General features: G+C 31.9%; 1 long non-coding RNA gene across 1 annotated transcript; it reads right to left on the bottom strand.

The window, feature by feature from the left end:
- Positions 1 to 5,753: 5,753 nt before the first annotated feature.
- On the bottom strand, positions 5,754 to 6,648 carry LOC126928135 (uncharacterized). Its single transcript, XR_007716351.1, has 2 exons — positions 6,285 to 6,648; positions 5,754 to 6,125 (listed from the first exon to the last, which is right to left on the bottom strand). It is a non-coding gene; the product is annotated as an uncharacterized LOC126928135 (long non-coding RNA).
- Positions 6,649 to 12,221: the final 5,573 nt, after the last annotated feature.

Here is a 12,221-nt window from a genome sequence, read left to right as displayed (position 1 = left end):
GATGCAATATAATGTTATACGTCATATAGTGATGCAATATATCGTTATACCATATATCGTAATAGTATATAACGTTATACGTCATATAGTGATGCAATACAACGTTATTCGTTATAACGTAATAGTATATAACGTTTAACGTCATATAGTGATGCAATATAATGTTATACGTCATATAGTGATGCAATATATCGTTATACCTCATAGCGTAATAGTATATAAAGTTATACGTCATATAGTGATGCAATATAACGTTCTACGTCATATAGTGATGCAATATAATGTTATACGTCATATAGTGACGCAATATATCGTTATACCTTATAGCGTAATATTATATAACGTTATACGTCATATAGTGATGCGATATAACGTTATGCGTTATAACATATTAGTAAATAACATTATACGTCATATAGAGATGCAATATAACGTTGTACGGCATATAGTGATGCAATATAGCGTTATACGTCATGTAGTGATGCAATATATCGTTATACCTTATAGCGTAATAGTATATAACGTTATACGTCATATAGTGATGCAATATAACGTTATACGTCATATAGTGATGCAAAAAAGCGTTATACCTTATAGCGTAATAGTATATAACGTAATACGGCATATAGTGACGCGATATAACGTTATACGTCATATAGTGATACAGTACATCCTTATACCTCATAACGTAGTAGTATATAACTTCATACGTCATATAGTGATGCAATATATCGTTATACGTTATAGGGTAATATTATATAACGTTATACGTCATATAGTGATGCAGTATTACGTTATACGTTATGACGTAATAGTATATATCGTTGTACGTCACATAGTGATGCAACATATTGTTATACCTTATAGCGTAATAGTATATAACGTTATACGTCATATAGTGATGCAATATAACGTTATACGTTCTATAGTGATGCGATATAACGTTCTGCGTTATAACAAATTAGAATATAACGTTATACGTCATATAGTGATGCAATATGTCGTTATACCTTATAGCGTAATAGTTTATAACGTTATACGTATATAGTGATGCAATATAACGTTCTACGTCATATAGTGATGCAATATAATGTTACACGTCATATAGTGATGCAATATACCGTTATACCTTATAGCGTAATAGGATATAACGTTATGCGTCATATAGTGACGCAATATATCGTTATACCTTATAGCGTAATACTATATAACGCTATACGTCATATAGTGATGCGATATAACGTTATGCGTTATAACATATTAGTAAATAACATTATACGTCATATAGTGATGCAATATACCGTTATACCTTATAGCGTAATAGGATATAACGTTATGCGTCATATAGTGACGCAATATATCGTTATACCTTATAGCGTAATACTATATAACGCTATACGTCATATAGTGATGCGATATAACGTTATGCGTTATAACATATTAGTAAATAACATTATACGTCATATAGTGATGCAATGTAACGTTATGCGTTATAACGTATTAGTATATAACGCTATACGTCATATAGTGATGCGATATAACGTTATGCGTTATAACATATTAGTAAATAACATTATACGTCATATAGTGATGCAATGTAACGTTATGCATTATAACGTATTAGTATATAACGTTATACAGCATATAGTGATGCTATATAACGTTATACGTCATATAGTGATGCAATATAACGTTATACGTCCTATAGTGATGCCATATAACGTTATGCGTTATAACGTATTAGTATATAACGTTATACGTCATATAGTGATGCAATGTAACGTTATGCGTTATAACGTATTAGTATATAACATTATACGGCATATAGTGATGCAATATAACGTTACACGTCATATAGTGATGCAATATACCGTTATACCTTATAGCGTAATAGGATATAACGTTGTGCGTCATATAGTGACGCAATATATCGTTATACCTTATAGCGTAATACTATATAACGCTATATGTCATATTGTGATGCGATATAACGTTATGCGTTATAACATATTAGTAAATAACATTATACGTCATATAGTGATGCAATGTAACATTATGCGTTATAACGTATTAGCATATAATGTTATACGGCATATAGTGATGCAATATAACGTTATACGTCATATAGTGATGCAGTACATCCTTATACCTCATAACGTAGTAGTATATAACTTCATACGTCATACAGTGATGCAATATAACGTTATTCCTTCATAACGTAATAGTATATAACGTTATACGTCTTATAGTTATGTAATATAACATTATACGTCCTATAGTTGTGCGATATAACGTTATGCGTTATAATATATTAGTAAATAACATTATACGTCATATAGTGATGCAGTATATCCTTATACCTCATAACGTAGTAGTATATAACTTCATACGTCTTATAGTGATGCAGTATTACGTTATACGATATGACGTAATAGTATATATCGTTGTACGTCACGTAGTGATGCAACATTTCGTTATACCTTATATCGTAATAGTGTAAAACGTTATACGTCATATAGTGATGCAATATAACGTTATACGTCCGATAGTGATGCAATATAACGTTATACGTCATATAGTGATGCTATATAACGTTCTACGTCATATTGTGATGCAATATAATGTTATACGTCATATAGTGATGCAATATATCGTTATACCATATATCGTAATAGTATATAACGTTATACGTCATATAGTGATGCAATACAACGTTATTCGTTATAACGTAATAGTATATAACGTTTAACGTCATATAGTGATGCAATATATCGTTATACCTTATAGCGTAATATTATATAACGTTATACGTCATATAGATAGGCAATATAACGTTATACGGCATATAGTGAAGCAATATAGCGTTATACGTCATATAGTGATGCAATATATCGTTATACCTTATAGAGTAATAGTATATAACGTTATACGTCATATAGTGACACAATATATCGTTATACCTTATACCGTAATATTATATAACGTTATACGTCATATAGTGATGCAATATAACGTTCTACGTCATATAGTGATGCAATATAATGTTATACGTCATATAGTGATGCAATATAATGTTATACGTCATATAGTGATGCAATATATCGTTATACCTTATAGCGTAATAGTATATAACGTTATACGTCATATAGTGAAGCAATATATCGTTATACCTTATAGCGTAATATTATATAACGTTATACGTCATATAGTGATGCAATATAACGTTATACGTCATATAGTGATGCAAAAAAGCGTTATACCTTATAGCGTAACAGTATATAACGTTATACGTCATATAGTGACGCAATATACCGTTATACCTTATAGCGTAATATTATATAACATTATACATCATATAGTGATGCGATATAACGTTATGCGTTATAACATATTAGTAAATAACATTATACGTCATATAGAGGTGCAATATAACGTTATACGTCCTATAGTGATGCGATATAACTTTCTGCGTTATAACATATTAGTATATAACGTTATACGTCATATAGTGATGCAATATATCGTTATACCTTATAGCGTAATAGTATATAACGTTATACGTCATATAGTGATGCGATATAACGTTATGCGTTATAACATATTAGTAAATAACATTATACGCCATATAGAGATGCAATATAACGTTATACGTCCTATAGTGATGCAATATATCGTTATACCTTATAGAGTAATAGTATATAACGTTATATGTCATATAGTGACGCAATATACCGTTATGCCTTATAGCGTAATATTATATAACGTTATACGTCATATAGAGAGGCAATATAACGTTATACGGCATATAGTGATGCAATATAACGTTATACGTCATATAGTGATGCAGTACATCCTTATACCTCATAACGTAGTAGTATATAACGTTATACGTCATATAGTGATGCAATATATCGTTATACCTTATTGCGAAATAGTATATAACGTTATACGTCATATAGTGATGCAATATAACGTTATACATCCTATAGTGATGCGATATAACGTTCTGCGTTATAACGTAATAGTATATAACGTTATACGTCATATAGTGGTGCCATATAACGTTATACGTCCTATAGTGATGCGATATAACGTTCTGCGTTATAACATATTAGTATATAACGTTATACGTCATATAGTGATGCAATATATCGTTATACGTCATATAGTGATGCAATTGAACGTTATTCGTTATAACGTAATAGTATATAACGTTATACGTCATATAGTGATGCGATATAACGTTATGCGTTATAACATATTAGTAAATAACATTATACGTCATATAGAGATGCAATATAACGTTATACGTCCTATAGTGATGCGATATAACGTTCTGCGTTATAACGTAATAGTATATAACGTTATACATCATATAGTGGGGACATATAACGTTATACGTCCTATAGTGATGCGATATAACGTTCTGCGTTATAACATATTAGTATATAACGTTATACGTCATATAGTGACGCAATATACCGTTATACCTTATAGCGTAATATTATATAACGTTATAAGTCATACAGTGATGGAATATAACATTATATGTCCTATAGTGATGCGACATAACGTTATATGTTATAACGTAATTGTATATAACGTTATACGTCATATAGTGATGCAATGTAACGTTATACGTTATAACGTAATAGTATATAACGTTATACGTCATGTAGTGATGCAATATATCGTTATACGTTAAAGCGTAATAGTATATAACGTTATACGTCATGTAGTGATGCAATATATCGTTATACGTTAAAGCGTAATAGTATATAATGTTATACGTCATAGAGTGGTGCAATATAACGTTATCACTTCATAACGTAATAGTATATAATGTTATACGTCATATAGTGATGCAATATAACGTTATTCCTGCATAACGTAGTAGTATATAACGTTATACGTCATATAGTTATGCAATGTAACGTTATACGTTATAACGTAATAGTATATAACGTTATACGTCATGTAGTGATGCAATATATCGTTATACGTTAAAGCGTAATAGTATATAACGTTATACGTCATATAGTGGTGCAATATAACGTTATACGTCCTATAGTGATGCCATATAACGTTATGCGTTATAACGTAATAGTGTCACGTCCCGCGTTCCGCACGTGACGCCACGAACCAATAACTTATGAATAATTAAACACGACCAATAATAATAAATTAACTAATAACTAACCAATCAAAATAAAGAGTATTATACGACAGACAATCAAAATGAAATAAATGAATCAATAAGAAGAAACACTACAACCAATCAGCAATGACATATAAAATACAAATAAAATGAAATAATTAAATGAACCAATAAATAAAACAAGCCGCGATTCAAATGTATGAGATTTCTCTGCGAAAACACATGTATATACACACACGTGTATGCATATCTGTGTGTGTGACCTACTTCGTGAATCTGAATAATTGGTAATCTAATAAAATATAAAAGAAATAAAATATACTACACTACACCAGCATTCTAAGTGAAAATTGTATACAAGATTACTCTGCGACACACACATATATAGATATACACATGCGTACGCGTATCTTTGGGAAAAATTCATAATATATATATATATATATGTATGTATACGTTATTAAACCATTAAAACGCAAAGAAATAAATATATAGATTTACATTTCTACGAACCTAGAGAATTATATACGAAATCCACATTATGGAATATTCAACCAATTAACGATCCGAGAAACAATGAGAATAACAATACGCGCACATATACATATGCATATATATATTTTACATAATGGAAAATTACATTGTGAAATGTATATATATATATATATACACATATTATTATATCGAACAATTACTCATCTAATATACAAAACCACCTTGTAAAAATTACATTACTGAACATTCAACTAAACCAACTGAAGATTTAGTATAATAATATATAATAATATAATAATATATATATATACATAGATATGTGAAATAGCGTTGTATATAACCGGAAACAATACAAATGTCACACGACTTCTTCAACAACTTCGACTCTTCGTTCCTGCCGACAACACCTCACACGATGACTGCGTCTTCTAGGGCCACTTACGGATTCTTTACAATCCTTCTTCTTCTTGCACTGAAATATCATATGCAGTGAATAAAACACGAAAGAAGCAGGATTAACTAAATAAAAGAAATCATAACAAGATACACACCGAGATAGCCCGCATGGGAACCTCTGACGAAGATACCTCCGTATCTATCATTAAACGCATAATAATCAAGATGCACAAACCTCATTTGGAAGTCGACACCACTCACAGCGTGCCAATGCAAGGGAGGAAAACGAATGAAATTGTATTTCGTGAAGACGTTTCACCACTTTCCATAGATCAGAAACTGGAGTTACACAACTAATAACCTAATAACAAGAAAGTAATATAAAATATACACGATTTAATATATAGCAAATATGGACATATAAATCTACAAGGAGCAAAATATATCTCATATTGTCAAATAAAACCAAATTGTCAAAAGATCATCAGGACACGACGCCAACGAAGGTGCCACTGTGCCTATTTGGATGGAAAACCGCCACTTCAGCATCATCCCTCGCACATATTCACACACGCACGTCGATCACGTCATCTCGTACCATTCACATATCTTCTTCCTCTTGCGCTAAAACAAATTCACAAGTTTAAGGAAACAAACAACATGCGAAACGAGATAGAATACTAAAAACACATACTCATACAGTTCGCACAGGCGCGGACGCTTTTGTGTCCATCACTCAACATAACCTGTAATCATCAAAATCCACGTTCTCTCATGGAAACTCTAAAAACCTGCAGCATTGCGATTCCCACCGGAACGAACTGTCACGTGACTGTCATCCCATTGGGGATGTCATTATAAAAAGCGTAGCGACACAATTCAAATCAGAGTAATTGTTAGCGGGTCAGTTGAATAAAGGAATAGAAGAGAGTAATTGTTAGCGTTCGGGAGAATTTAGCGAAAAATAAAGAAGATTCAGATTAATTGTTAGCGTTAGCGTTAGCGATTAATTGTTAGTGGTTCAGTTAGAACAATCAGAGTAATTGTGAAAAGAGAGTAACTGCCATTAGTTGGTTCAGTTAGAATATAGTCAGAGAAATTGTTAGCGTTCGGGAGAATTTAACGAAATTAAAGAAGAGTAATTCAGTTAGAATAAAGAAATAGGATAGAGCAATTGTGATTAGTTGGTTCAGGAGAATTTAGCGAAAATAAGGAGAGTAATTGTTAGCGGGTCAGTTGAATAAAGGAATAGAAGGGAGTAATCGTTACCAGTTGAATAAAAGAGTAAGAGAGTAATTGTTAGCGGTTCGGGAGAATTTAGCGAAAAATAAAGAAGAGTCAGATTAATTGTTAGCGTTAGCGTTAGCGATTAATTGTTAGTGGTTCAGTTAGAACAATCAGAGTAATTGTGAAAAGAGAGTAACTGCCATTAGTTGGTTCAGTTAGAATATAGTCAGAGAAATTGTTAGCGTTCGGGAGAATTTAACGAAATTAAAGAAGAGTAATTCAGTTAGAATAAAGAAATAGGATAGAGCAATTGTGATTAGTTGGTTCAGGAGAATTTAGCGAAAATAAGGAGAGTAATTGTTAGTCGTTCAATTGAATTTGAGTGAGTCTGATATCAGTTCGTTCAGTTGATTTAATTAGAATTTAAGTTAGGATTAGAGAATAATTGTTCGTTCCAGTTCGAGTTTAAGAATTACGAGATATAAATGTTATTAGTCAGTTCGAATTATAAAATAATTGTTATTAGTCAGTTAGAATCAAAACAATAGTTGGCTCAAGTTTTTGTGTTAGAATTTCGAATTGTTAAACACGTCCGAACACACTGTTGTTTACACTGTTCAAATTAAATAAAGATTAAAACGAAAAATTATAGAAGTGTCGATCTTTGTAAAACCGGAATCACCCCAGCGGCCTGCCCGTTCATCAACGGAGACCAACGTCAGGTGAGTTAACTTTAATTATTATTAATAACTAATAATTAAAATAATAAATAATATCAATGATTAGTATAATTCGTCATTAATTCCGCCTGTAATAATTATTTATAATATAATTGTTTATTCCAAACAATCCTCTCCCGTGCTAGTATTCCTGCGCATAGCAGGTTAGCCGAAACGTGGAGATTGTTGACCAGTGGCCTAAACTCCGATCAACGCTACATAATCTAACAAGAAATATCTAATTGAAACAGTCCTTAGACTGTTTCTGGTGGCAGCGACTACTACATTGTTTAAAATTTCAAAATTTGGATAGCGAAACGTAACAATATATATATATATAGATAAAAATTTTGGTGGCAGCGGTGGGATACGCTCCACGGAGGATTACAGTTGGTATAAACAATAACATACGCTGATAGGTTTAAAGTTTTTTCAATTTATTAACTGAAACATACACATAAACATATACAAAAAAAAAAGAAAAAAAAAACATGGCGGTCGCACGAGACTCACTAAACGAGGACACGATTACGTTGTTGTCGGAAAAATTGAAAGCGTGGGACGAGAATTTTCGCGTACTAACCGACATTAATGCATGTCTAAGCAGAGTGGAAGAAGACCTGCGTGCAAGTAGGGAATCGAGAGATACCGAAATTCCCACATCGACGCCGTTAATTCCGCGAGGAATAAGACCCATTAATGATAATTTTCAACCAATTAAACTAAAAGACACGATCAAGTCAGTGCCAGTGTTCGACGGCCATCGACCACCGGTATTTCAATTTTTAAGGGCATGCGAACGAGCTCGAAGATTCGTGCCGCCGACGCAGAATCGTCCGACACCTCCGAATAATTATAATGGAAACAAAACTCGTCCCCTATACGATAGTAACAACATCAGAAACCACCACCAGGATTGGAGATTTGTATCGCCGTCGTGGAATCGTCTAAGCGACCCGGGAATAGAGAAAGATATTAGGAAAAGAGCAAGAGCAATAACCTGGAAAGAAAAATGCGTAGATAAACATCTCAAAAGAGATCCAAGTCAAAGGAGGGATGCTGATTATTTGAAACAACCAACCTTCCAATACAAACACTGTTCCGTTGCTGCGATAAAAGACGATGTTACTTTAAGTAGCAAGAGGACGCACGGCACCACAGACGAAATCATGAGTGAAAAATCTCCCGAATCCCCAGCCAAAATAAACAACACTAATATCAAAGAACTTTCAGAAGAGGCAGAAACTAGGAAATTGAACGACGAAACGAAAGGCGACGTTTATCCCCTGCCTAATATCACGGTTGACTCGGCCTATAGTGATGCCATATAACGTTATGCGTTATAACGTAATAGTATATAATGTTATACGTCATAGAGTGGTGCAATATAACGTTATCACTTCATAACGTAATAGTATATAATGTTATACGTCATATAGTGATGCAATATAACGCTATTCCTGCATAACGTAGTAGTATATAATGTTATACGTCATATAGTGATGCAATATATCGTTATACCTTATAGCGTAATAGTATATAACGTTATACGTCATATAGTGATGCAATACAACGTTATTCTTTATAACGTAATAGTATATAACGTTATACGTCATATAGTGACGCAATATATCGTTATACCATATAGCGTAATATTATGTAACGTTATACGTCATATAGTGATGCAATATAACGTTATACGGCATATAGTGATGCAATATAACGTTATACGTCATATAGTGATGCAGTACATCCTTATACCTCATAACGTAGTAGTATATAACTTCATACGTCATATAGTGATGCAATATATCGTTATACGTTGTAGCGTAATAGTATATAACGTTATACTTCATATAGTGATGCAGTATTACGTTATACGTTATGACGTAATAGTATATATCGTTGTACGTCATATAGTGATGCAAAACAACGTTATACGGCATATAGCGATGCAATATAACGTTATACCTTATAGCGTAATAGTATATAACGTTATACGTCATATAGTGATGCAATATATCGTTATACCTTATAGCGTAAAAGTATATAACGTTATACGTCATATAGTGATGCAATATAACGTTCTACGTCATATAGTGATGCAATATAATGTTATACGTCATATAGTGATGCAATATATCGTTATACCTAATAGCGTAATAGTATATAACGTTATACGTCATATAGTGATGCAATACAACGTTATACGTTCTATAGTGATGCGATATAACGTTCTGCGTTATAACAAATTAGAATATAACGTAATACGTCATATAGTGATGCACTATGTCGTTATACCTTATAGCGTAATAGTTTATAACGTTATACGTATATAGTGATGCAATATAACGGTCTACGTCATATAGTGATGCAATATAATGTTATACGTCATATAGTGATGCAATATATCGTTATACCTAATAGCGTAATAGTATATAACGTTATACGTCATATAGTGATGCAATATACCGTTATGCCTTATAGCGTAATATTATATAACGTTATACGTCATATAGTGATGCAATATATCGTTATACCTTATAGAGTAATAGTATATAACGTTATACGTCATATAGTGACACAATATATCGTTATACCTTATACCGTAATATTATATAACGTTATACGTCATATAGTGATGCAATATAACGTTATACGGCATATAGTGATGCAATATAACGTTATACGTCATATAGTGATGCAGTACATCCTTATACCTCATAACGTAGTAGTATATAACGTTATACGTCATATAGTGATGCAATATATCGTTATACCTTATTGCGTAATAGTATATAACGTTATACGTCATATAGTGATGCAATATATCGTTATACCTTATAGCGTAATACTATATAACGTTATACGCCCTATAGTGATGCGATATAACGTTCTGCGTTATATCGTAATAGTATATAACGTTATACGTCATATAGTGATGCAATATAACGTTATACGTTCTATAGTGATGCGATATAACGTTCTGCGTAATAACATATTAGTATATAACGTTAGACGTCATATAGTGATGCAATATAACGTTATACGTCATACAGTGATGCAATAAAGCGTTATACCTTATAGCGTAATAGTATATAACGTTATACGTCATATAGTGATGCGATACAACGTTAGGCATTATAACATATTAGTAAATAACATTATACGTCATATAGAGATGCAGTATAACGTTATACGTCCTATAGTGATGCGATATAACGTTCTGCGTTATAACGTAATAGTATATAACGTTATACGTCATATAGTGATGCAATATAACGTTATACGTCCTATAGTGATGCGATATAACGTTCTGCGTTATAACATATTAGTATATAACGTGATACGCCATATAGTGATGCAATATAACGTTATACGTCATACAGTGATGCAATAAAGCGTTATACCTTATAGCGTAATAGTATATAAGGTTATACGTCATATAGTGATGCGATACAACGTTATGCATTATAACATATTAGTAAATAACATTATACGTCATATAGAGATGCAGTATAACGTTATACGTCCTATAGTGATGCGATATAACGTTCTGCGTTATAACATATTAGTATATAACGTTATACGTCATATAGTGATGCAATATAACGTTATACGTCATACAGTGATGCAATAAAGCGTTATACCTTAGAGCGTAATAGTATATAAGGTTATACGTCATATAGTGATGCAATATATCGTCATACCTTATAGGGTAATAGTATATAACGTTGTACGTCATATAGTGATGCAGTATAACGTTATACCTCCTATAGTGATGCCATATAACGTTATACGTTATAACGTAATAGTATACAACGTTATACGTCATATAGTGAAGCAATATAACGTTATACGTCCTATAGTGATGCGATATAACGTTCTGCGTTATAACATATTAGTATATAACGTTATACGTCATATAGTGATGCAATATATCGTTATACCTTGGAGCGTAATAGTATATAACGTTATACGTCATATAGTGATGCAATATAACGTTATACGTCATATAGTGATGCAATATATCGTTATACCTTAGAGCGTAATAGTATATAACGTTATATGTCATATAGTGATGCAATTTAACGTTATACGTCATATAGTGATGCAATATATCGTTATACCTTATAGCGTAATAGTATATAACGTTATACGGCAAATAGTGGTGCAATAGAACGTTATACGTCCTATGGTAATACATTATATAGTTATACGTTATA

The sequence above is a fragment of the Bombus affinis genome, unplaced genomic scaffold, assembly GCF_024516045.1.
Source record: "Bombus affinis isolate iyBomAffi1 unplaced genomic scaffold, iyBomAffi1.2 ctg00000599.1, whole genome shotgun sequence".
In the NCBI taxonomy this organism is placed as follows: Eukaryota; Metazoa; Arthropoda; class Insecta; order Hymenoptera; family Apidae; genus Bombus; species Bombus affinis.
The sequence above is the reverse complement of the archived record's forward strand: the minus strand, read 5'-3'. Positions and strand labels throughout refer to the sequence as shown.